Raw genomic sequence first — 22,336 nt, 5'->3', positions numbered from 1 at the left:
AAATAAAGAACAAGAGACTGAAATCACTGAAAACAAGAAAAGATAACCTGGAGAGTTTCAGCCTGGAGCTGAAAAGCCCTGGAGGTAGCCACATCACCAGCCTTTCAGGAGAACATACATCTGTGTGGGCCTCAAAAGAGGCAATGCAGTACATTTCCATTATTTCCTAACCAGTACTCCCTTCTGCCAGTGTTTACACTGTGCATGAAATTGCAGCTGTGTGGTGAGCTAAATTCAGAAGTGATTCATCTACAAAATAACTTTATGGCAACCAGGCTTATGGTTCAGATCCCTCCCTGGAGTGGGGTCTGAGGATCAGTTGTTGCTCTACAGCTTCTACCCTCATCCAGACACCTGAATTCAAGATGTGGAAGCCTGAAGGAAGGGAAAGAAGGGCAGCTAGGAAGCAACCTCATTATTAAATATGATCTGTAACTGTGGTGTACATTTTTATTTTGGTTTGGTTAACTTTTTTTTCAGCCTTCTAACTGTAATTGTTGTCTGCCTACAACAAAGATGTACTTCACTGGACCCACAAGCATGCCCACTGCCAGCAGACTTAGCTGATGCTGAGAAATATGAGGCACGTTTCTTTGTGGATAAAAAGTTTGCATACCATGTGCAATCCAGGCACTTCTAGTAAGCCTGTACCCCACAGTCTAACAGAGAGATTAAGAGCTTCTTCTGCTGAATTACAAAATCTGGTGTACAGTAACACTGCAAGGTGCAAGGCTCTCTGCAGTAAGTACACAGCCATGTTTCTCCTGCCAAGCTCACTATATAGAGCAGCAGCCTGCAGCCCTGGGCAGGCCCGTAGTCACCTTATTATTTATAGCTGCCTTATTATTAATTGCAAAGCAAAACAATATTCATTCGTGCTTTATGTAATGCACTCTGGGCTTAAATTGTGACTCTTTCTACATTTTTCCCTGAAAATAAATTCCATTATTTGTGATAATAACATGCATAAACGTATGGTGCTGTAGAAAGAGACATAATTATTTAGCATTAAGGAAAAGAATGGTAAGCAGCTGCCTTTTTTCTTTAGCCCTAATCGAGTAGTGATTAATTGCTGTGATTACTTTGCTTATCTTTAACCTTTGTGTTACTAAGGAAGGGTGGGTTAACATTTCAGTGGCATCTAGCAAACACCAGGTTTGGGGCGTTTTGAATAGGTCATATGGGTAGGTAACATTGATGTAAGCTGCTTGCCTGTGCCCAAGCTCAGCCGATGAGCCTGCTTGAACCACCAGCAACTATACCGCGATGCTTACTGCTTTGTGCTCTGCCTCCTACAGAAACAGCAGCTCAAACAAGTGCAGGTAGGAGGCACTCATAGAAAAAAAACAGCACATGGACTTTTTTCCCCATGCCTCTACAGCAGAAAAGGCAGTGGGCCAGCTGCAGCTTGCAGTCTGCCACTGGGGTCACCCTTCCCGCAGCCAAGAGAAACATTTCAGACAGTTAAAATGTGATGTGTAAGAAGAAAAGCACAAAGATTGTAAGTGTTATCTCCCGCCATGATTTGTAGAAGAAAACATGTTTAAAATCTTTCAATTATTTAGTTTTCTTGCTAGTACCAATCTCAATAATTTTAGGAATACAATTGCCAGGTATTTTAGCACTTTGTAACTCCATTTTCTAGATAACCCTTATCCACTCCCAAAAATCAGACCCTGCTATTGAACATCCATCACATGGACCACCAGGTTTTGTAATATTCTTCAAAACTTGTCAAGACACCAAACAATTTTGGAGCTTTTCTTCACCCCAGCTTGTTTTTCCTGGTTTTCTCCACTACACTGATTGATATACCAAGCCTTCTGATAAACAGGCAGGGAAAAACAAAACAAAACAAACAAACCCCAATTATTTATAAACAATTAGTGAGGATCTCCATAAATATTATGAGACTTTAGGATGTGGTTCCACATCAGTTTAAATGTAAATCTAGACTGTAGTCCTCCTGCCATCCCCAACATAGCCCAAATAACTACTCCCACTTTTTTCACTAGCACTTTCCCAGCTGATTCAGTGGAAAACAGGAGACTTTCTGTCTGAGATGCAACTGTACAACTTCCAGTAGCTAAACTTGTGCTGGGACTGGGATGGAGTCCACTCGGGTACTCTGTGCAACAAGCATCTGGAGGCTTTCTAGAGTGAAACACCGCAGAAATCTTTCTCTTTTCGTGGGGAACAGATTTCTTTTCAAGCCCCGTTTGCTTGTAAATGCCACACAGAGATAAAGCACCGCATGCTACTTCCATAGAGGGAAAGGGTATGGTTAAGATTTCAGAAACATCTAATTAGAGAAGAAGGAAAATTGAAACATTCAGGCATGACAATTGGAGGTTAAGCAGTTGGAGCCCTAGAGAATAGTAACAGCAGTCAGGTATTACAAAACAGTACTCAAAAAACCTCCCAACTCTCTTTACTAGTTTGGGAAGGAGAGTTCCGTCAGGTTCCTGCCTTTGCTTGCTGGCTCTCCATCTCATGCTAAACCCCTGAAATGCAGAATATATGAAGAGCACCGGGATCAAAAGCCAGACTCGAGCGCTCGTTCTTCCCCTCGGGTCACACCATTCCCATCCAGAGAGGGCATCCCCCTTCCATGCGTTCCCCTCTGCGGGCAGCCGTGTCGGCAGCAGCGAGGTAACGGCACCAGCATGAGGAACCAGAGCACGGCCGGCCGCTGCCTCCCACCGCCGGGCGGCTCCACTCACAGCCGCTGTGTCCGTGACACGCTCCAGCAGCCACCAGCCGGCCAGCCAGCCAGCCCGCCGCCGGCTCGCGGGCACCACTCCGCCGCGCGCCCCCGACGAGAAAGGCGCAGCCCCGCGAGAGGTCCCCGCCCCTCGGCTCGCGGGAGAGGGGCGTGGCCAACCTCGTTCCCACCCCGCAGCGGGCATATAAAGACGGCGAGCGCCCTCCGTACACTCTTTTCCTGCGGAGCGGCAACAGTGGTGGGTATTGCGCTAGTGAAGGGGCTGCGATGTAGGGTAGCTGCTTGCTGGGTGTTGGGGACACTGGGCTTGGCTGCTTGGGCTCGCCGGCGGCGTTGCCCACGTAGTACTCCAGGCTGGAACTAGAGGCTGCAGCTCGCACCCCGGGGTCGCGAGCGGGTTGGGCACGACCAGGAGCAAGCCACCAGCGAAGGCCGCAGCCGCGCTGCACGCCGCCTCTTGCAGCCGCGACGGTGAGGGGACGGAGAGGCGGACTGCAGGTCCCGGCGTACCCCATGACTCCGCGAGGAGGGAGGTGGCCGCGCGGCGGGGCCGATTCCCCGCCGGAAGCGGTGTCCCGCGGCGCGGAGCAGGCTGGGGTGGGTAGTTGCGTGGGCGGTAGGGACCATTTTGCCCTGGTGAGGGCGGTGGCCCGCCAGGCGCTGCCTGGCCTTCGCCATTTTGATTGGGGCCCGACCCGGCGGGCGCTGCGGCGCCTGTGCCAGGCACCTGCGGGGGCTGATGGGGGACTGACCGCAGTGTGGTATCAGCCGAGGCTGGGAGCAGCCCATAGCCTGGGCGCGGCAGCCTTTCACTGCCCTCGTCGTTTGAATTGGTATTGAAAATGCTGGTGAATGATATCAAGTATCAGTGTGAGATTGAGGTATAGCGAGAGGTGAGGGCTCCTTAGGTAAAGTTAGAACTGTCTTGTGCGTTTGGCAAGATTTTTGGTCGTGTTTCCTGTATGGGTTTCGAAGGCTTAGCCACCGGCGTTACTGTAAAATCCACATGGGCCAAGAAAAAGCCTACAATTTTAAATCTCCTTTTAATGGCAATCGTGCAGCTGCTTTGTTTTAACTGTTGTTTCTTTGTTTTTGTTTTGTTTGTCGATTTTTAGGTTTTTTTGTTCGCTTTGTTTTTTTGCAAGACAATGAGCAGAATAAAAGATTTAATTCACTAAAACTTCCTATGGCATTTTTACCTTTTCGGATGCTAATGTCATTGAGCTGTAGTATTTAAGGAAAAAGAAGCAATACAACAAAAATTCAGCTAGTATTCTAGGCTCTTATCGGCAAGCAAAGATTAGGAGATGCTTGCATTCATGTAGGAAGTTATCAGGTGCATTCATTCTGTGCGTTCATTAACTTGTGTAATGATAAGCCAAATCACTCATTAGATAACCAAACAGTAAAACTTCTGAATCTCTACAAGCTGTTAGTAACACGTGTACTAAGATTAACTCGAGGTTTTCCATACCTTTAAATTTGTTCTTGTGATCTGAAACATAATGTTAACGGAGTTGTGTTTAGCGGATTGCTACATTTATTACAGAGGGAGAAGCATTGGAGTGTGCATATTTGAAGTTACTAATGGCAAAAACATACTTCAGTGTGTTTCTTTGGCTGTTTTGAGTTGCTAGGTTTAAACACATGGTATGTGGTCAAAATTAATTCTCTGCACCAATTGAAATGGGTGCTTCTAGTTAGAGGGACTGAAAATTTGAGATAATAAATTTTCACAGTAAATTTTCATTAAAACTCCTTTGGGCTTAAGCTTAATAGTGGGTACATGCAGTTATTTCTACAATACAATTTCAAGTGAATATAGCTGTCACTTCCTTTGTTTCTTAAACCTGGCTCCATTTGCTGCTTTCCAAAAGGCCTCCTGCATACTTAAGATTTCTCTACTTACTATTGTTTCTGAGACTTGAGAAATTGATAGTTACTGTCTCATAATGGTACCTGGTAATAAGAATCCACGAATTTGAAGTGTTAAATTTGTTTACTATTTGTTTTTAGGTATGATGGAGAGGAAGTTTTCAGTGATGTACAGAAGCATTAAGGTAATGGCTCTAGAATATGCAGTTTTGTTCTAGAAGCAACACTACTTTTGTTAATAGGGATAGTAAATTCTTTCATTTCTTGGTTTCCATATTCTGTATCAAAAGTATGGAATGTGTTAGGTGTCAGCTGAGGCTACTGTGTGCAACAAAAGGAGAAACAGTTACAGTATATAGCATTTTCATAGTCACCCTCACACTGATGAGTAACTATTTGATTTGGGGGTTCTCTGTGCTCTTAACCGTTAAGTTCAGCCCTTTGTTCTTGTTCAGTCAATTGTTCTTTGTTTAATTTCTTCTGCTGTGGCATGTAAATAAGCACAAAGTTCTGCATGATAAATCACATGGATGACTTGTGCTAAATTATACTGATCCTGGAGATAGTGTTAGCTGCCTGGCCTTGGGTGTGTGTTGAGGTTAATGTTAATCTACATATGTGAACATCATTGTTGAGGTAATGATCCTGTGAACTATGGATGGACAGTAGTAATGCATGGCCACTCATAATTTTTTTTTTAATAGAAGCTTGAATGTTTTGTTCTTTGGACATCTTAATGGTTGCAGAAGGGTCCAGAATCAGTTCAGAGTAATTTTTTCTACAGCTTATAAAATTTCAACTTGTCAAGTATTGAACAGTATCCTAGAACAATACTGAATTGTTGTATGAAAAAATGAATTTTAGTGCTGAGTGATTGTTTCTGATGTGGTAATGTGAGAGATGATGTGAGGACACAGGAAGAGGCATTCTGTTTTAAAAGACAATTTTTGTTTCCATTTCAGCCCTTAAAGGACATGCTGTCAGAAGTAGAAGAATACTTGGTACACACAAATGGATTTTCCTGAAAGCCATGTATGTTTTGAATGATGAGTGAGGATAAATTAATATGATAAATGGTTTAGCTAAATAAATGTATGATTAAATTAGTAGGTGTGTCATTAGCTTTGAAATTGAGGTATTGTTGTATTTTGGGCATGTTTGACATGGTCTAGAACTGTGTAGGCAGATAGGTTGGTGAATAGTTGAGTCACTGTTGGAGGAGCTGGTAAAATAGATTAATGTGAAGAATTTGTACCAAACCTTACAGGTTACCTCAGGATGAGTTTTAATTGTAAGTTTATTGGGAGATTAGTGTTAAGGCACAGAAAATGAAAGGGGCATCTAGAGACTTGTTAATATAAGCAGGCAAATGGGTTTCCATTTTTTTTTAATTAAAAAATGTGGGGCTTTAAGAGTGTGGTTGATACCCTCACTTTTGGAAACACTAAAATAACAGAAAATCTGATCAGTTTAATTTGACTCAAATGCTTAAAATCAATGGTTGGGAAGAAGAGAGATCTACAACAGTAAAGCTTGTTGCTAGTGGATTGTACTATATTATGTATGAACACATTGTAATTGATTATTTTACTCAAATTTCTAGAATGGCATGAGCAGTGTCTTGTGATGGGAATGCCAGGCACCCTGATGAAAGATTTCCTGACAACTGTAGTACAATAGAGGTAATATTTACTAATGAAGCAGCTGAAATTTGTTGTTAAAGTATTCCCCTCTCAATACATGTGGATTTGAAACCTGTAAAGCTTTTGTGGAATATGTGAATGTATGAATCGTGTAACAGTTCCCAGTCACTGATATTTAGAGTGGTGAATTGTGATGAAACTGCCAAAGCTGATATGTTGAGGAGAGGCCTCATAGGGATATTGAGATGAAACCACTTCAATTATTTCAAAAGTATTTTAATCTTCTGTCATTATCCCAGTTAGAGTTACTTCTATTGCTGTCCCTGTTTACAAGCTAGATGCCATCATGCTCCAGGCTGTGAATAATGATATTGGTGCATTATTTAAATTCCTGTCAAGTCCATCTTGACATGGATATGTGGTGTTGCAAATGTTGGTATCCTTAGAGCAGAGAGAAGTGTTAGACCCTCTATAAACTGAGGTATCTTGTCTTAGAGTGGGTAAATAACAAACATTAACTGGGCATTAAATGCCCTGGTAAGGAAGTGGTGTCAGTGTTTAAAAGCCAGTGATGACATTTGCATTTTGATCCTTGTGGGACTACCAACTTAGGACTCATTCAGATGTAAGCATTTAGGAAAATGTTAATGATTAAAAGTGGAATTTGGTGTTGAATCTCAATGAGTTCTAATTATATTAAAGCTGTTTCAGCTCCAGAGCTAAATGAATTCAGAAGGGCTAATATAACATACTTGCAGCAGCCAAAAAGCATGCTTGTGAATGCTTTACTCTGCATTAAGGACTGCTGCTGGTTTCTCAAAAGAATTTTTAGCTAAGTATCTGAATTCAATATATTTCAATTAAGTTAATGTTAATTGCACTGCTTCTTGAGTATCTACAGGTGGATTTTATTTGAGAAGCTAAACTGTGAGGACAACTTCTAATTTTTATATCTTATTGCAATGTAATTTTATTCCACTCTGCTTCCAGTCAAGTGCAGAGCCACAAAAATGCTGAAGGGAGTGGAACATCTTCCTTATGAGGAGAGACTGAGGGAGCTGAGGGCTCTGCAGCTTGGAGAGGAGGAGACTGAGAGGTGACCTCATTCATGTTTATAAAGATGTAAAGGGTGAGCGCCAAGAGGATGGAGTCAGGGTCTGCTCAGTGATGCCCAATGACAGGACAGTGTCTGACCACCCACTGAATGTCTTCCTACTGCTTAATCTAAATGAAGATTCTAGTTTGAACCTTGTCCTATCACTGCCTGCCCCCTCTCCAGTGATCATGTAGGCACCCTTCAAATAGCAGATGGCTGCTGGAAAATCTCTCTGGAACCTTCTCTTCTCCAGGCTGAACAACCCCAACTCCCTCAGCCTGTTTTCATAGGAGACATGCTCTAGCCCTTAGATCATGGGTGTGGTCCTTCTCTGGATCCACCCTTAACAATTCTATATCCTTCTGTTAGGGGCTTCAGATCTGGACACAGTACTCCAGGAGGGGTCTCAACAGCTGAGGGGGAGAATCACCTTCCTTAACCTGCTGGCCATACTTCTTTTGGTGCAGCTCAGGATATTGTTTACTTTCTGGTTTGCATGTGCATGTTGCTGGTTTATGTAGAGCTTCTCAACAACCAGCACCTCCAAGCCCTCCTCAGGACTGCTTTCTATCTGTTCTCTGCTCAGACTGTATCTGTGTTCAGGAAATATTTCTGTAGAAGCTGTGAATCAGGGATTAGCTCATTTTCAGAAATTAACTTTTCAAAAAATTCTGATGAGGAAAGGGGGAATTACACTTGGTTGGTTTTCTGTCAAACTAAGGTGAAAAACAGATGAGCAAGAGAAGCAAAATAAATCTTCACATGGCATGACTGCACTAATTTGATTTTCACAGAAGTTGTGGGATACTGATGCTAATCCAGTAATGCACTTCGGTTGGTGTGAGACTAAATAGATGACAAGTTGTATTTTGAGTGGAAAAGAATTGCTCTGAACAAAACTTTTTTCTTCCCCCCCCCACAGGAAGACAGTCAAATGGAGGAACAAATACATTTAGCCTCATCAGGTATGCAGTTGAAAACCTAACCATTTTCTTAAGTTTGAAATAACTGCTTAAGTTTGGCAATTTTTTTAATAATCTCAGCTGTTGATAAACTTAATTGATAATTTGTTATGGTGTAGTAACTCATTCTGTACATAGCTGGGACTGAAGAACACTTGTTTGCCAGGGCACAGTATGTGCTGATAGCTGTGCCTATCTTGGTTAGCTTTTCAAACCTGCTGTGCAGACTTGTAAAAAAGTTGACAGTATTACTGAAATATGTCAGAACACTGAAGAAAGCTTACTTTTTGTATTGCATCAGAAATCCTAAAGAAAAAGTACGTTTCCCATTGGAGTATTTCCATTTTCATTACCACTTCGGTCTCATCTGTGATGAACATATCCCGAACCTGAATTCCTTGTTGAAAAACATAATACGGATCCGGAATCTGAGATGAGACCAAAAAAGATGTGATTTAAACTTTCTGGAAAGTGTTATAACATCTACAGGGTTTCAGGGTTTTATACAGAAATGGTAACACCTTAATGTACACAAAGTGTGTGTTTGCTTACAAATTGAAATTTCTCCCTTGAATGAACCATTTCACTTAGATGCTGTTCTCTTTTTCCAGTGATGGGTTGGAACACTGTCAGTGCTGCCTGACAAATGTGGATGATCTGTAACTGGAAGGAACTGTTAACAACTGAAGATTTGTTGTGTCTTGAAGTGGGATTCCATGTTTTCAAAAGCTTCCTGAAACAGCTGCTGCAATTTTTAGTGGATACTGTTTTCAGAAGTTGTATGTGAACAAAAAAAATCACTCTGCATATTTAAAATAACACTTTTCCCAAAACATTGAGCTGGCCTCTGTAGGAATGATAGCAGCAATACTAGAGGCATAATTGAGGTTCAATACATGGAAAAATTCTTGGGAGTATTTGTTCTTTTAAAATATTATAGGGTATAGAAACTTGTGATACTGAAGAACTGGTTTAACCCCAAAACACTGGAACCCACAGGTAGGCTCTGTAAAGATGGGGAGAATGCAAAATGTGTGCACCAACTGAAACCAGTGAGTCTGCTTTCTGAGGGTAGTGCCATCCAGCAGATAGCAGAAAGTACATGAGGTTATGATGTGGAAGCATAAACATGAAGCACTTGTAAGAAAAAGATGTTACATAAAAGGCAAAGTCTGAAACTGGCATTGCCATCTGTATTAAGAGAGGAATTGAAGGGTTTATGGATTGCCATGCCACTGGAGCATGAGAAGACTGGCACAACAACAGGGGAACTGCCCTTTGAGGAGTATGCTGGCAATGTTACCTGCTTGCTGTGGGGAAGAGGTTAGTGGGAGAAGGGAGTGCACATACTTGGTCACCAAGTAAAATAGATTTTTAAAGGCAAGTTGTTGTGTAATCTGTCTTAAAACATGACTGGCAAACCCAATTGTCAGGAATGCTTTATGAAAGAAGAAACTTGAGAATGGAACAATACTTAAAAATATATAGAGTGAATTTCAGAAAGCATTGAAATTCAGGAAAAACTACCCTATAGTCTGCAGCAAAAAAACTATTGGATGCCAGCAGATTTGAAGAGCTGGAGAAATTCCTATAGCTCATGGAATATGCCCATGTCTGTGTAAATCCTAATTCTAAGCAGCATCTTGAAGTGTCAAACAGTACCAGTAGCAGTGTCTGAAGCACTGGGAATGTCAAAACCAAGCATCCACGTGGCTGTTAAAATGTGCACTAAGGAACTGATGGAACTACAGGAGTGTATTGGCTTATTGTTAATAAGATGTAACCAGCTACTGTGGCTATAGAGAAATTTACCACAGCACTGCTCTCAATAGGATCTGTGATTTTTTTTTTTTCCTGTTAACAAATGTTCCTGAGAAGGGTAGGTATTTCCATGTGCCATATTTTGTACATACCCTTTATTGAATAAAGTTTTGAGGCTGTGAAAAACACCCAAGTCTGTAGTTGTACCACAGTGTTCCTTGACAGCTTGTGCTTCACAAGAGCTACAGAGGGAGCATGACCTTGCTGCACTGACTGGTACAGCATGTACTGGACAGGTAACAGTTCACATTGTGCTCCAGTGACTCCTGGACAACATAAACCTTAGTAGTGATCATGTGCTTAAGAAGTGGGAAGAGCTCAGTCTGGATCTCCTACCCACTGCAATTCTGTGAAAAGTCCTGAGTGCTGGTGTCAGCATCTAGTGAAGCTACTTGGAGGGTAAGTCAAAAAGGTGGTAGTCACAGCTAGGTAAGTTCTGGATGTAAAAACGCCAAGACCAGAGAAGTGCTTCATACAGCATGAATATTTGGTCAATACTTCGTAGCTACCCTAAAAGGATCTATGTATGACTTTCATTACAGGGTTGGACTAATGTGTGGTATGTTTTTTTTGAAGTGTAAAGTGTTCTTGTCCTTTGAGCTGATGCTAATAATAGGGAAGCTTTTGAGCAGATACCGCTGTGTATATCCAGTGAGAATGAGTTACTCTTGTGATTTCTGGGACCAAATGAAAGGCTAGAGATGAGGTTAGGGATTGTGAGTAGCACTTCAGGTACTCAACATCAATCTTGTCTTTATTCTGAAACTTCCTGGGGATGGTTTCTGATCTAGGCTTGACTGTGTTAGATAACTGAAGTACCAGAGAAGTGTGTCCTACAATGTCAAATGGTGGAAGCCTGTTTCTAGGATGTTGAAAATAATGTTGAAAAAGATCAACCATTCACTTGGCTTAGGAAGAGGTAGATGTGGCCAGTGTTAAGGCATATTGGCTGTTAGATGCAAATGATTAGGAATGGTTCTGTGCTTTATGGCTGCAGAAGATGGGTAACCACTGAAAAACGTGCATTAGTATTTAAGATGGAAAGAATATACTTGCAATGGCTTTTTTGCTTGGTGGGAGGGGGTTATGTGCAAGCTACTTGAATTACTTCTGGTATGTTTTGAGTGTTTTACACAAATGACAAGGGGATGGGAATAGTTCTGTGATGTGAGGAATCTCTTGTGTTCCATTGTGCAGAAGTGACTTCAAAGTCTGACAAAGTAACTTGCTACATTCAAAACTTTGGCTTAAAGTTGTGCCATAAACAGCATGAAAGCACTTTGCCTTTTTTGGTGTTTTAAATCTGGTGTAATCTTGTGCTCACCATAGTGTTCAACTTGGAAGTTGGGCTGTGGTCCAAGAAACTAATGGTTAGAGTTTTCTGGAGTATTGCCATGTATTGGTTTTAGTAACTGGGCAAAGCTAGCCTTTTGTTTTTGTTTTTGAGTTGAGTGGAAGGCTTGCAGGCAAAAGGAGTGTAGTAGCTTGTAACCACAACAAAGATAGAAGATCAGCTCAGTATAAATACTAGTGTTTAAGTAATGAGGTCCCTGTGAAGGTGGGAGGTTGTGTTACTGAACCTGTCTTGCTAGTAGAGGCTGTAGATCTATAAACAGTTCCAAGTAAGCGAAACTGCCCTAGCAGTTACCTTGCCACAGCAGCCTCACTGCTACCTGAGTGGATTTGCTGGTGTGAAGCCTGCTCAAAGTAGCAGAACCTAGTGAACAGAAATTTCAGTGTAAGCTGTGTGGTGAAGTGAGAAGCTTGCTGCCTTGGCTGCAGCTTGTGTGCTAGCTTCTGGTGTAGGTAAGCTTAATTGCCATATGAAGCTTGGGTATGAGTTTTGCTGATTAAAAGCAGGCATTGAAATAACAATTGGTAAAAAAAGGGACTCCTTAAGACACATCACAGCAGAGTGAGCAAAATGTTAGACTTTACCCAAGGAAAGGTGTTCTGTATTGGAGAGTATGTAACCCTGACTGTCAGTTCTTCTGCATGTTCCTCCCACAATTCAGAGGGCAAAGCTTGAGTTATCTGTAGGATGAGTGAATTTAACAGATAAATGGCAATTTCATGTGAGTGGTGTATAGATGGAGGCCCTTGTATGCTTATCAAAGGGCATGTCCAATAATTTACATTCTCTGCTCTTCATTAGAACTGGTAGTACAGGCATCTTTTTTTTTCTTGTCTGCCCTTGTCTGGTTCCCTTGGAGGATATAAGCTGGGTAAGTAAAACTAAAATGATGAATTCCACTTTCTTCCAAACGTGGCTTTTTAGTTGACAGTCCAGTGGAGCTATCAGGCCTATGAAGACAGTACTTCTCTGCCATTGTCTCAAACTTCCTGCAGGCTCCCAAGGACAAAGTGGTGTTTGATGCTCAGAAGAATGGCTGTATTGAGTGAGACAAAGTCTGCCTTGCTCAGTATTCTGTTTGAGGATGACCAGTGTAAGACACAGGAGAAGTATAGAGAGCCTTTCCAGCAGTTTGTTTGAAAATTTCCTGAGGAGATTTTCATTTGTATTTGAATGCTACTTGGTAATTATGACCTATCTCCATTTTAAAATGCAGCCTGTAAAATACATGGAGTAGGGTGTATGTTAGTAACTTACAGGGTGGGGAGGAAGGGAGAGGAGGGTGTTGCTTAGGAGGGAGCTGAAGGGGAAAGCTCTTTGGCCCCCTTTGAAGCTGATGTTACTTTCAACTCTGAAGAGAGTGGTAAATGGAGGTTTGTCGAGGCCCAAGTGTTGGGCCAGGTTTATTGTTTAATTGTGCTATGTTGGAGGTGAAGTATTGATGCATGCTCTTACCTTCAGTATTTCTGAGCTGTACTTCAGGCTTCTCACCAGGCTAATAACCACTATGTCTGCCTGTGATTACACTTCTCAGTAACTGAAGGAATGCTGCAATGTTGGTACTGGTTTTATGGTTGTAGGCATTTTTTTTTATATATGGAAAGAAAGAGATGGAGTGAAATAAGAAAAAAAGCTTAGATCTTGTTTTGAAATTGCTAAGTTGATTTGAGAAGTAAATGCTGTGGTTTTAAATCTTAAAATTATTGAAGAGGACAAATATACAGCTACCATTGCATAGGTTGACTTAACCTTAAAATAACATCTGTCCTAGACTTAGTTGCTTGGTTTTACAGTCAGAATGAGGGATGTTGGAGATACTGGAGTCCTCAGAGACTTAAACTCTCGAGGTGTCTTAGCTCTGTTTAGTAGTTAGGTTGTTTTCTGCAGAAAATGAAGCAGGTTGCTTTACTCTTAATTTCTTGCACACAATGAGGAAAGTGCAATATTGAAACATAGTGAGTGACAGGTCTTCAAGTTAAACAGTTCAGAATATGATTATTCATTCCATGGTGTATCTCAGAATAAGTGTTCTGAAAATTGTGTAGTTTTGGGTTCTGAAAACTTTATTATAAACTACCTGTTTTATTAAACTACCTACATTTGGTTTGTGGGAGTTTAAATGCTTCCTCTTCTTCCTGTTCCACAAATTACAAACCACATAAAGTGTAACGGCAGGAACAGAAGTTACCTGCAGAACATCTTAAAATAGTATAATAAATGGCATTGCAGTGCAGAGAACATTCCCCAAAAACTTTGTGCAGGGAAGAGTGTGTAGGATTTTGAAAACATGTTTTGAAAGGACCCTTACAGTTGCCAGAATTGGCTTGTTTTCATTGAAGTGTGCTCAAACATAAGTTCTGTTGCTAGTGAAAAGTTGTTCAGCAGAAGTCCTCCTAAATTGACATGCAGGCTGTAAGGCTGCTGAAAGCCTCCCCCCCATCTAAAGGGGATGACCCTTTGGCAGTGTTGATTGCAAGGTGGTTTTGCCTTTTTATAACTGCTATGATAAGGTGACTGGAAATGGTATGCATTTCTCCTGGGAGCTTTGTTTAGTTTCTAGTTTGTGTAATTGTAGAAAGACTAAACAATTGTGCAACTGCTACATCTGTAATAAAGTGCAGCCCTAGTATCAGGCATGCTAATGATAGGCAGTATTGGGAAGTCCAAAGCTTTTAGCTTACAAATACGGAGAAAGAATGCCAGGAGTTCCACAGATTTGGAGGAAGACCTCACTTGGCAGGATCTGAAATCAGGAACTGAAGACCACTAGTGCTACTACTGCTGAACAAGATGCCAGGAGGTGAAACATCTAAAAGTATATTCTTCCCTTGTTTCTGAGGGTATGTTCTTAAAGGACACTTAAATCTCTTGGGGTTCCCTGTGGCAACCTCTGGTGCCTATGACTTACCATAGGGAGGAGAGAGTGTCCTGGCAGGAAAGGCTATTATTAGGCTATTATTCCTTGCATACAAGGCTGGGGTATCTAGATGTTGGGCTTTTTAAGTGCAAACAGAGTCTTGGAATGTTGGAGTAAAAAGCTAAATACTACATGAAATACCTGCCACAAGACAGATTCAATTTGAAATTGCTGAGAGTGAAGGTTTTTGTGCTTGAAATCCACAATGCTACTTCTGCTGCAGTGACACCAGCCTAGCTGCCTAGCCCTTAAATGAGCTACCCTGTAGTGCTCCCAGCTTCTGGTCTAGGGGCAGCAGTTCTGAGGCTGTGACATACTGTGGGTGGTGTCATGCTTTGCCCCTTTTGATTTTAAGTTCCTCTATCATGGCTATGTGGAGGATGTTGCAAGCGATATGCTGTGAGTTATAGAGGTAGGTACTGTTGTTTTCCTGATGGGTATTACCTAAGGTATACCTACCTAAGGAAAAGGTTGCTTAGCTTCTGGTTTGGGTTGAAGAAACTTGATAGTGACCAGAATGCCTGTAATGACACTGTTGAATCCTCACCTACCTGTAAGGGAAGAAAATGCTCTACCAAGAAGAGGTATTTTGCTCTTCTGAGGTAGCACTCCTGCAGGTATTCTACCTCTTGGCTATCTGCTGATTTTTCCCTACTGGATAGTTTGGGTTTTCTAGTCCTGATTTTTCCACTGAAGTGTGACCAGCTGTTGTTGATTCTCCACTAGGAAAAAGCTTTGGAGCTGACAAAAGGAATATGCATATTTGGTCTGTCCTGAACCTCTATAGAAAGAGCAGACCATCCATGGAAGCTTGGGTTATCTTCCAGCATGATCTTTCTTACTGTGGACTAAGGTTGGGACCTTTGTATCCAAAGCTATTACGTGGTCTTGGTCTCCATCCTGATCTCCTAAAGATCATATTCCTTCCCTTCTTGTACTAGTCCTGTATCGTTTTCCCCAGAAATTATGCATCAAACACCCCAAGAACCAAGGCTAAAATACAGAATCTCAAAAGACTACTATGAGTCCATTCAATATTAATTCTGTAAGGGCTGTAAGAGCACAATATTCTATGAAACTTCTGTGAAGTAAGAAAAAATGGCATATTTTTGTGTGTGGGATTCAAGGATATAATCAATTCAAGCACCTGTTGAGTTGTAAAAACAAGACTAGTTCCTGTAATTGATGTGCTTTGACAGCTGTGATTTATTTACTCTTCAGAAATCAGGGACAGCCTGCAAATAAGAGTCACTGATTAGCTAAATTGCAAATCTATCAGGAATGACAGCTAGCTGGGCTTCAGGTTGTTTCAGATGTGGAAGGGAAATAATATCCTTCCCTGCTTCTGTGTTCATACTGGGTGCTCTGTGGTGGAAATTTCCAGGCAATAAAGTAGGAGTTAGAAATAGGTAATAGGTGAGTATTTTAACTCACAATTAATAGTATGGGGTTAAAAATCAGCTGTGCTTTGTGTAGTATTTTCAGAGGAACCAGAACCATTTTTCTTGTTCAGAAAGATCTTGATTCTTCAAGAATTTGCTCTACTGAACTTTCTTTTCTTTCCTCAGTTAGTTTGAAGGCTGTCTAGGAAATGGTTACCTCAGATGCATTAAAAAAGCAAAAATTAACTTCTATGAGGATGACACTACTTTTGCTGCTGCTGTAGAAAAGACTTAGCAGAGTTGACATCTAGCCCTGGAAGGAAGATTTTCTGAGCTGTTGTTAGAGCTTCCAATAGAAAATGATGGAGAGGTTTTAAAATGCCTGGGTGGTTTTTATTTCCTACGCAGGCTACACCTACCTCTCAAATTTAGTCACCAAGATAATACACAAAATGTTTTATCTTGGGCCAAGCCACAGGAAGTTAAGCATGAGATTTGCTTTCTGATGTTGCCTGAGACAGTCTCCCCTTTCACTGGGATTTAACCATGGTATGAACTTAGTAGTCTTTGCTCTGTAGCACAGACTGATCACTTGCTAAAGACACCTGAGAAGCTAGTGAGGTGTCAGAGCTGGAGAGGAAACGCTAATATGTTGTCAGCAGTATTACCATCAACTTCGGGGTGGAAGAACTCATCTGCTACCTCAGCTGAGCTATAGAAAGCAGGTGAACTGCTAAGATGGGAATGTCTTATTTTGGTTTTTGAAAGATAGTTGCATCAAAGGGGTGTGGCTTACAAAAGTTTCTAACTTAATAGCCCTCCTTTCTAATTTCTGATTTTTATTTTTTTTCCCCCCCACCATGTACTTAGACTGGACAATACTTGCAGACTAAAAGATTCTTCTGTGTGTTGCTTACAGCCTCTTGGCCACAGCAGATGGGTAACTAGACTTTATCTGAAATTGGTTAGAGCGTTCATGCATCAAATTGACTAACCAGGACAGGCATTTTAATAGAAGCTTAGATGGGTCAGGTAATTTTGGCAGTAACTTACAAACATCTATTATATAAATGAGTAAAAATTCTTTCCTTTTTTTTTGGTCTTTTTTCTTGGGAGAGATATAACTATTGCTGTGGATGTGGTAATAAAATCTAAAAGCACCTGAAGTGGAAGGGTATGAAAGTATGTAGAAACTCCTGCAGCTAACTGTTATCAGTGATTTTTTTTTTTTTAACTTTTTTAATGGACTAAGAGCTGATGTACTGGAAGTAAAGATGTGTATTCTTACATAGCTGCATTGAATCAACTGCTCTGTACATGCTTCCAAATGTTGCTATCCATTGGTATGTAACACCAGGTGGAAAACCTGAGAGCTACTAGAAATGTTTTGGTTATTTTGAATGTGGCATCAATAAACAACTTGAAAGGTTTAGCAGATATGCATTTAACCTAGTCATAAACGAAGTGTTATGGGTTTTTTAATTGACCTTGATAGATTTAAGTTTTCAAAATGAAACTTCCCTGTAATTGTTCTTACCTGCTGCTACTTTTAGGATCTAAACTTTAAAAAAGAAAAAAAAAAAACAACCCTGTATATTTTTACAGGATCAAAGAGACTTCTAAGTTTATTTTCTGAAGGCAGATTGAAAGCAGAATATTCTTCATATGTCCCCTGCAGATCACACAATAGCAATTTATTTTCTCTAGTGCCCAGTTGCTAGGTATAATTAAAACTTTGCTTCCCTGAAGAACTGGATTATTGCTCCTAGTAGCATAATGCATCTGTATTAGTTGTGCCATATTAAATTACAAATTTGCTCAGGTTTGAAAACAGGTTATGTTGTCTGCACTGCCCTGTGCAAAGCAAGAGATACCTGATTACTGTTGCACAAGCTGGAAAGGGCAGTTTTACACACGCTGAAACTCTTGTGTAGCTTAATGTCTAATTCTAGTATCTCTCAAGACCCATGTAAAAGTATGAGTAGAACTTCCAAAAATACTACTGAAAAGCAGCAAACAGAGCCTGAGTTGCTGATAGCAATAGTTCTTCTCTTCCTTTTGCTCTAGTTTGGAGTTTGTGCTGTAAATGAGATCTTCCTTAGTATGGGGTACTCCAGGCATCTTAAAAAATAGTCATATACAAAAGGTGACTCTTGGGTGCTGCAGAAATGTTGCATATAGTCACTTTAGCCTCGTATCTGTCAAGGATTGTAAGCCAGGTATATGTGGGCAGATTGCTCTGTGGTTACAAGGACCTTGAAGACAAGGTTATTTGTGCTCACCCATGCTTGAAAGGAGTTTTAGGTTGTTTGGATACAGGTTGAGTAGCCTGGAACACTTACCCTGGGAGCTCTGCATTGCAACTGTGGCATTGGGCACTTTCCCTCCCAAGGAACTGCAATGTCATTCCTAGTCAACTAAATAGGCCTAGGACATCAGCCCCATCACTGGTGGTGAGTCATCTGTGCTGCTAAGAGTTAATAGAACAGAAGCCTGGGCTGGGGAGCACACTCGCATAGATGAGCTGGACATAACTTGGAGGTTAAGGTGAATGAGAGCTTAGCTGTGGGAATAGAAGCTGTGCTGTTCATGTTTGCCTTACAGATAGAGGACAGCCCATGACCTAGTCAGAGCTACTGTGTGGCTGTGGTGCACTCTACCTGGGAAAGAGACCCAGACCTGGGGGAAAACATTCTGTGACTTAGTGACATGCTACCTGCCATTGGAGGTGGGCTTGAATGCACAAAGTAACTCACAGGGGGCTATATGGATAGTAATACTCTCCCTTTGTTCCATCTTTTGTAAGTGTGACTAGTTCTAGAAGCTGGACATCTGCTGGACAGTACAGGGATGGAAGGGCAGGGCTGGATGGGTGTCCAAGATAGAGGAAGATCTCAAAACAGCAGTAAATTCTATACTGATAGTTTCATTTGTGGTTCTGCTTGGTGAGTTGCAGCTTCAGCACATGGCTACCTTGCACTGCACAAGTGGACAGGATAGCACTACTGTCATGAGATGTTTTGAATATGAATACTGATGAGGAAAGCTCTCTGTGGTTCTCTTGCATGAGTCCTTAAAGCAGAATGCACTAGGACATGGAACAATCTTTCTGAAACCTTTCCAGTTGAATTTTTTGACAACTTGAGGAGGGGGCAACTCTATTGTTACTTTGCTGAATACCTTGTCTCCTCTTTCAATGGAGCTTTGCCAGGTGGTGACCTAATAGTAACAGTCCTCTGTGTAAGAGCTTTAAAGCATCAGATGCTCAGGGGAACTGGACAAAAAAGGCAGTAGTAGTTGCCTCGTGACTCACTTTTGTACTCCCAGCAATAGCAAAGCAGTATTTTATTTTTTACTTCAGATTGGGAAACCTCTTCCTGTAGTTTCCCTCACCCTTAATAAGGTTGTGAGCTGTTTGTATAGGAAACCTGTAGTTTATAGGGCTATAGTGGGATGAGGAATGTGTGATTAGAGTGAATCTAGAGGAAGAGGAACATTAGCACATACTTCTGCAGGAAGTGGGAAGGGTTTGGGATGAAAGGAACAGAGCAGTGATTGCATGTTCTGCTTGCTGCAGACTGTATTTGTACCATCAGCCTGAAGAGTCAGGACCAGCATTCAGTCTCCAGTGGTAGGTAGGTATTAGCTAAGGGGAAAATGCAAAGATAGGGCAAGTACAGATATGATAGACCTTCCTGGTGTGCTCCCCCCAACCTACACTGATTTTTTGACTGCAGACTTTAAACTGGGTTGATAGCTCTGTAATTAATTTTTAGATGGAAGTTTCTTCCATTAATTAGACAAGTTACTTCTGGGGTTTATGGACATACTTTCAGCTTCATGTGGCAATGAATTCCTCATCTTGCTTGCATGTGTGTGAAAGCAGCTCCTGTTTTGCTGTGTTCCAGTTTGGTGCTTCTTTCTGTTGGAAGAAAGAGTGAACAGTTATTCTCTAGTTTTCTCCATGCCACTTCTGACTTTGTAGGTCAGCATTATGTTCTTTCATTTGTGTCCATGTTGAAGGCATAGGTTTTCAGTAACTCCTACCACTGCCTTTTTTTTTTTTTTACCAGTAAGCATTAGGGCATTTATAGTTTTGTTACAAGGCTGGGCGTGAGGTTTGAGAGTGGCAGATTTGGTGTATGGCTCCGAGTTGGCATTTCCACATTCACATGGAAAGGACTTCAGTGTTTTGTGTGCATGAGAGAATGGAGTGCTGTCTTCCTCCATGCCTGGTTGAATACTTACACATTAACCTGCACAGTGTACTGTAAAATACATGGAATCCCATGGTGGTTGCACTGAATCCATGGCTAATAAACACTGTTAATCCTGTAACTTTAACTAGAAAACAGTTACAGATATTAATGGAATGTGACCCAAACTACCTTCTGCATCTTTTGTGCCAGCTCTAGAGTTTTTGATTTGTGGGGGGATGTATCTGTATATAGAGTGGAGAAAGAGGAAAAAGCAATTATTTGGATTGGATACTTTGCAGAAAATAAATGGTCCAATACCTTTTCTTTCACTGGCACTGTAGCTGTAGTGCAACCATAAAGGGAGAGAGAAGCAGTTCAAAACACTTGTTTCAAGACCTGCAGTCTATATACAGAATTTTACACCAAAGTAATTCCTGGAAGAGATCCATTCTTCCTCCTTCCCAGGATTATTTTCTGCCTTTGACTGTCTGAGAAAATATTTAGCGGAAGGCAGGTGATTTCAACCTTGAAATATATAGTGCCAAGTCTGTAGGAGCAGGCCATTCATCTGTTGTGCAGAACCAGAAGAAATAAAAATCAGTGAATCACAGAATGTTAGGGGCTGGAAGGAACCTCAAGAGATCATCCAGTCTGACCTCCCTGCCACAGCAGGATCACCTAGACCAGATGACGCAGGAGTGCAAAATTACTTTGGTTTTGCTTCAGAAAAATTCAAAAAGTCTTTCCACATCTTGACAGGGGGAAAAAAGATCTACTAGTTGGTGGATAGAGCTGGATTTGCAAAGATCAGCATAATTATCTGTATTACAGAATCCATCCATCTGTTCAAGTAGAGCCATCTGGAGCTAGATGCCCAGGACCATGCCTAGATAACTTCTGAGCATCTGAGGATGGAGACTTCACAACCTTGCTGGGTAGTCTGTGACAGTGTTTGGTCACCCTCCCACTGAAAAACAGTTCACCAATGTTCTGAAGCAACCTCCCATGTTCCAGTTTGTGCCCTTTGCCTCTCACACTGTGAACCATGATCACTGGATTTGCAGATGCTTTCTTTGCTGCTTTTGTTTTCCTGACTATGTTGGAAGAAGTGTTTGAAGAGTCAGCAGGGTCAAAGCTCTAGAGCCTTAGAAAAGTTTAAACAGGGAGATAACCTTGATTTTGTTTTAATTAGTGATACTCCTGCCTAGTTTTGGAAAAGTGAGAAGATGCACAAAGGATATAACTGGAAAGAATGTTAAAAGAAAATACTGCCATTACTTAATCTTTGGAAATGTGACGAATTTAGATTGTAAGTTACTTTCTAAAATGGAAGCACTCTGAAATCTACATATTAAAGATTGAGCCATTCAGTCACATGTGAAAAAAAAAATTCGTATGTCTGATTCATTGCCTTTTGGTTAATTTCTGGCTTGCGTTTTTCTCTTAATAGGCACAGGCCTTTTTATATTGTAACCCAAACCAACTTTTAAGATATAGAGCCTCTGACTGATAGAACAAATTAAAGAGACTTTTAATTAAACAGGTATTTCCCCAAATAGCCTTATTTTACCAAGGATCTCAGGGCAAACAGGACAGTGGCCAGCTGTGCACTATCAGGAATAAAGGGTGAACTGCAGTCCCTTCCTGAAGTGAGAGATCCTTATACACAGATATATTAATAACTTGGCAGCCTTACTGAGGAGGCTAAGGGCCAGGAATCAGCTGGAAAACATTACTGAGAAACCTGGGACCGGCTGAATCATTTCAGAATTGTGCTGTGACAGACATAGTAAAGGGGGTTTGTTTTGCTATTCCAAGCAGTGACATTTGCTGTATGGCCACAGTGACCCACCCCTCTAACACTGTATCTGGTGCATTTCATAGCTCAAGCACAGCCAGTTCTGTAGCTGAGCCTAAACTTGCAATTTGTGAGCACTTGGGCCAGGCTAATAACAGTGTGGCCTTGAGAGGGACCAGAGAAATTGAAGGTAAGATTCTTGTGGAGTCTCCTAGATTTTTCTTCTTTGTTTAGGGTATAATTTTTTAACTATATCTAAGTGGCTCAGGAGGGAAAAACTAGACCTAAGCTTGTAATAGTTAAGATTATTTTCCATTGCTTTAACTGTGCAACTCGTGTCATTGGTCCTGTTACAAGCACTGCTTTCACTGTGGATGTGCTGTGGAGGCTCAGGTGTCCAACTGTGCCTTCAGTGAGACTCTACAGTAGCTGCAATGGACTAGAAGCAGGCAGAGGCTTCACATTCCAGGACAATTTAGGAATTAAAACAACTTTCATTATGGGACGAAGTTGTCAAACTTTAATGCATGTGTACTGAAACTCCTTGTGTAAACATGAGAAGGT

The 22,336-nt window shown here is 41.3% G+C and overlaps 1 long non-coding RNA gene and 1 other non-coding gene across 2 annotated transcripts; both read left to right on the top strand.

Annotated features, from left to right (window-relative positions):
- Positions 1 to 4,747: 4,747 nt before the first annotated feature.
- LOC128979930 (uncharacterized) lies at positions 4,748 to 10,230 on the top strand. Its single transcript, XR_008489463.1, has 5 exons — positions 4,748 to 4,785; positions 5,563 to 5,632; positions 6,204 to 6,282; positions 8,262 to 8,304; positions 8,913 to 10,230. It is a non-coding gene; the product is annotated as an uncharacterized LOC128979930 (long non-coding RNA).
- Positions 8,666 to 8,736, top strand: LOC128980801 (small nucleolar RNA SNORD50). The gene has a single exon (XR_008489489.1). It is a non-coding gene; the product is annotated as a small nucleolar RNA SNORD50 (small nucleolar RNA).
- Positions 10,231 to 22,336: the final 12,106 nt, after the last annotated feature.

This window comes from Indicator indicator, chromosome 2, assembly GCF_027791375.1.
Source record: "Indicator indicator isolate 239-I01 chromosome 2, UM_Iind_1.1, whole genome shotgun sequence".
Taxonomy (NCBI): domain Eukaryota; kingdom Metazoa; phylum Chordata; class Aves; order Piciformes; family Indicatoridae; genus Indicator; species Indicator indicator.
This window is presented reverse-complemented; position numbering and strand designations above follow the sequence as displayed.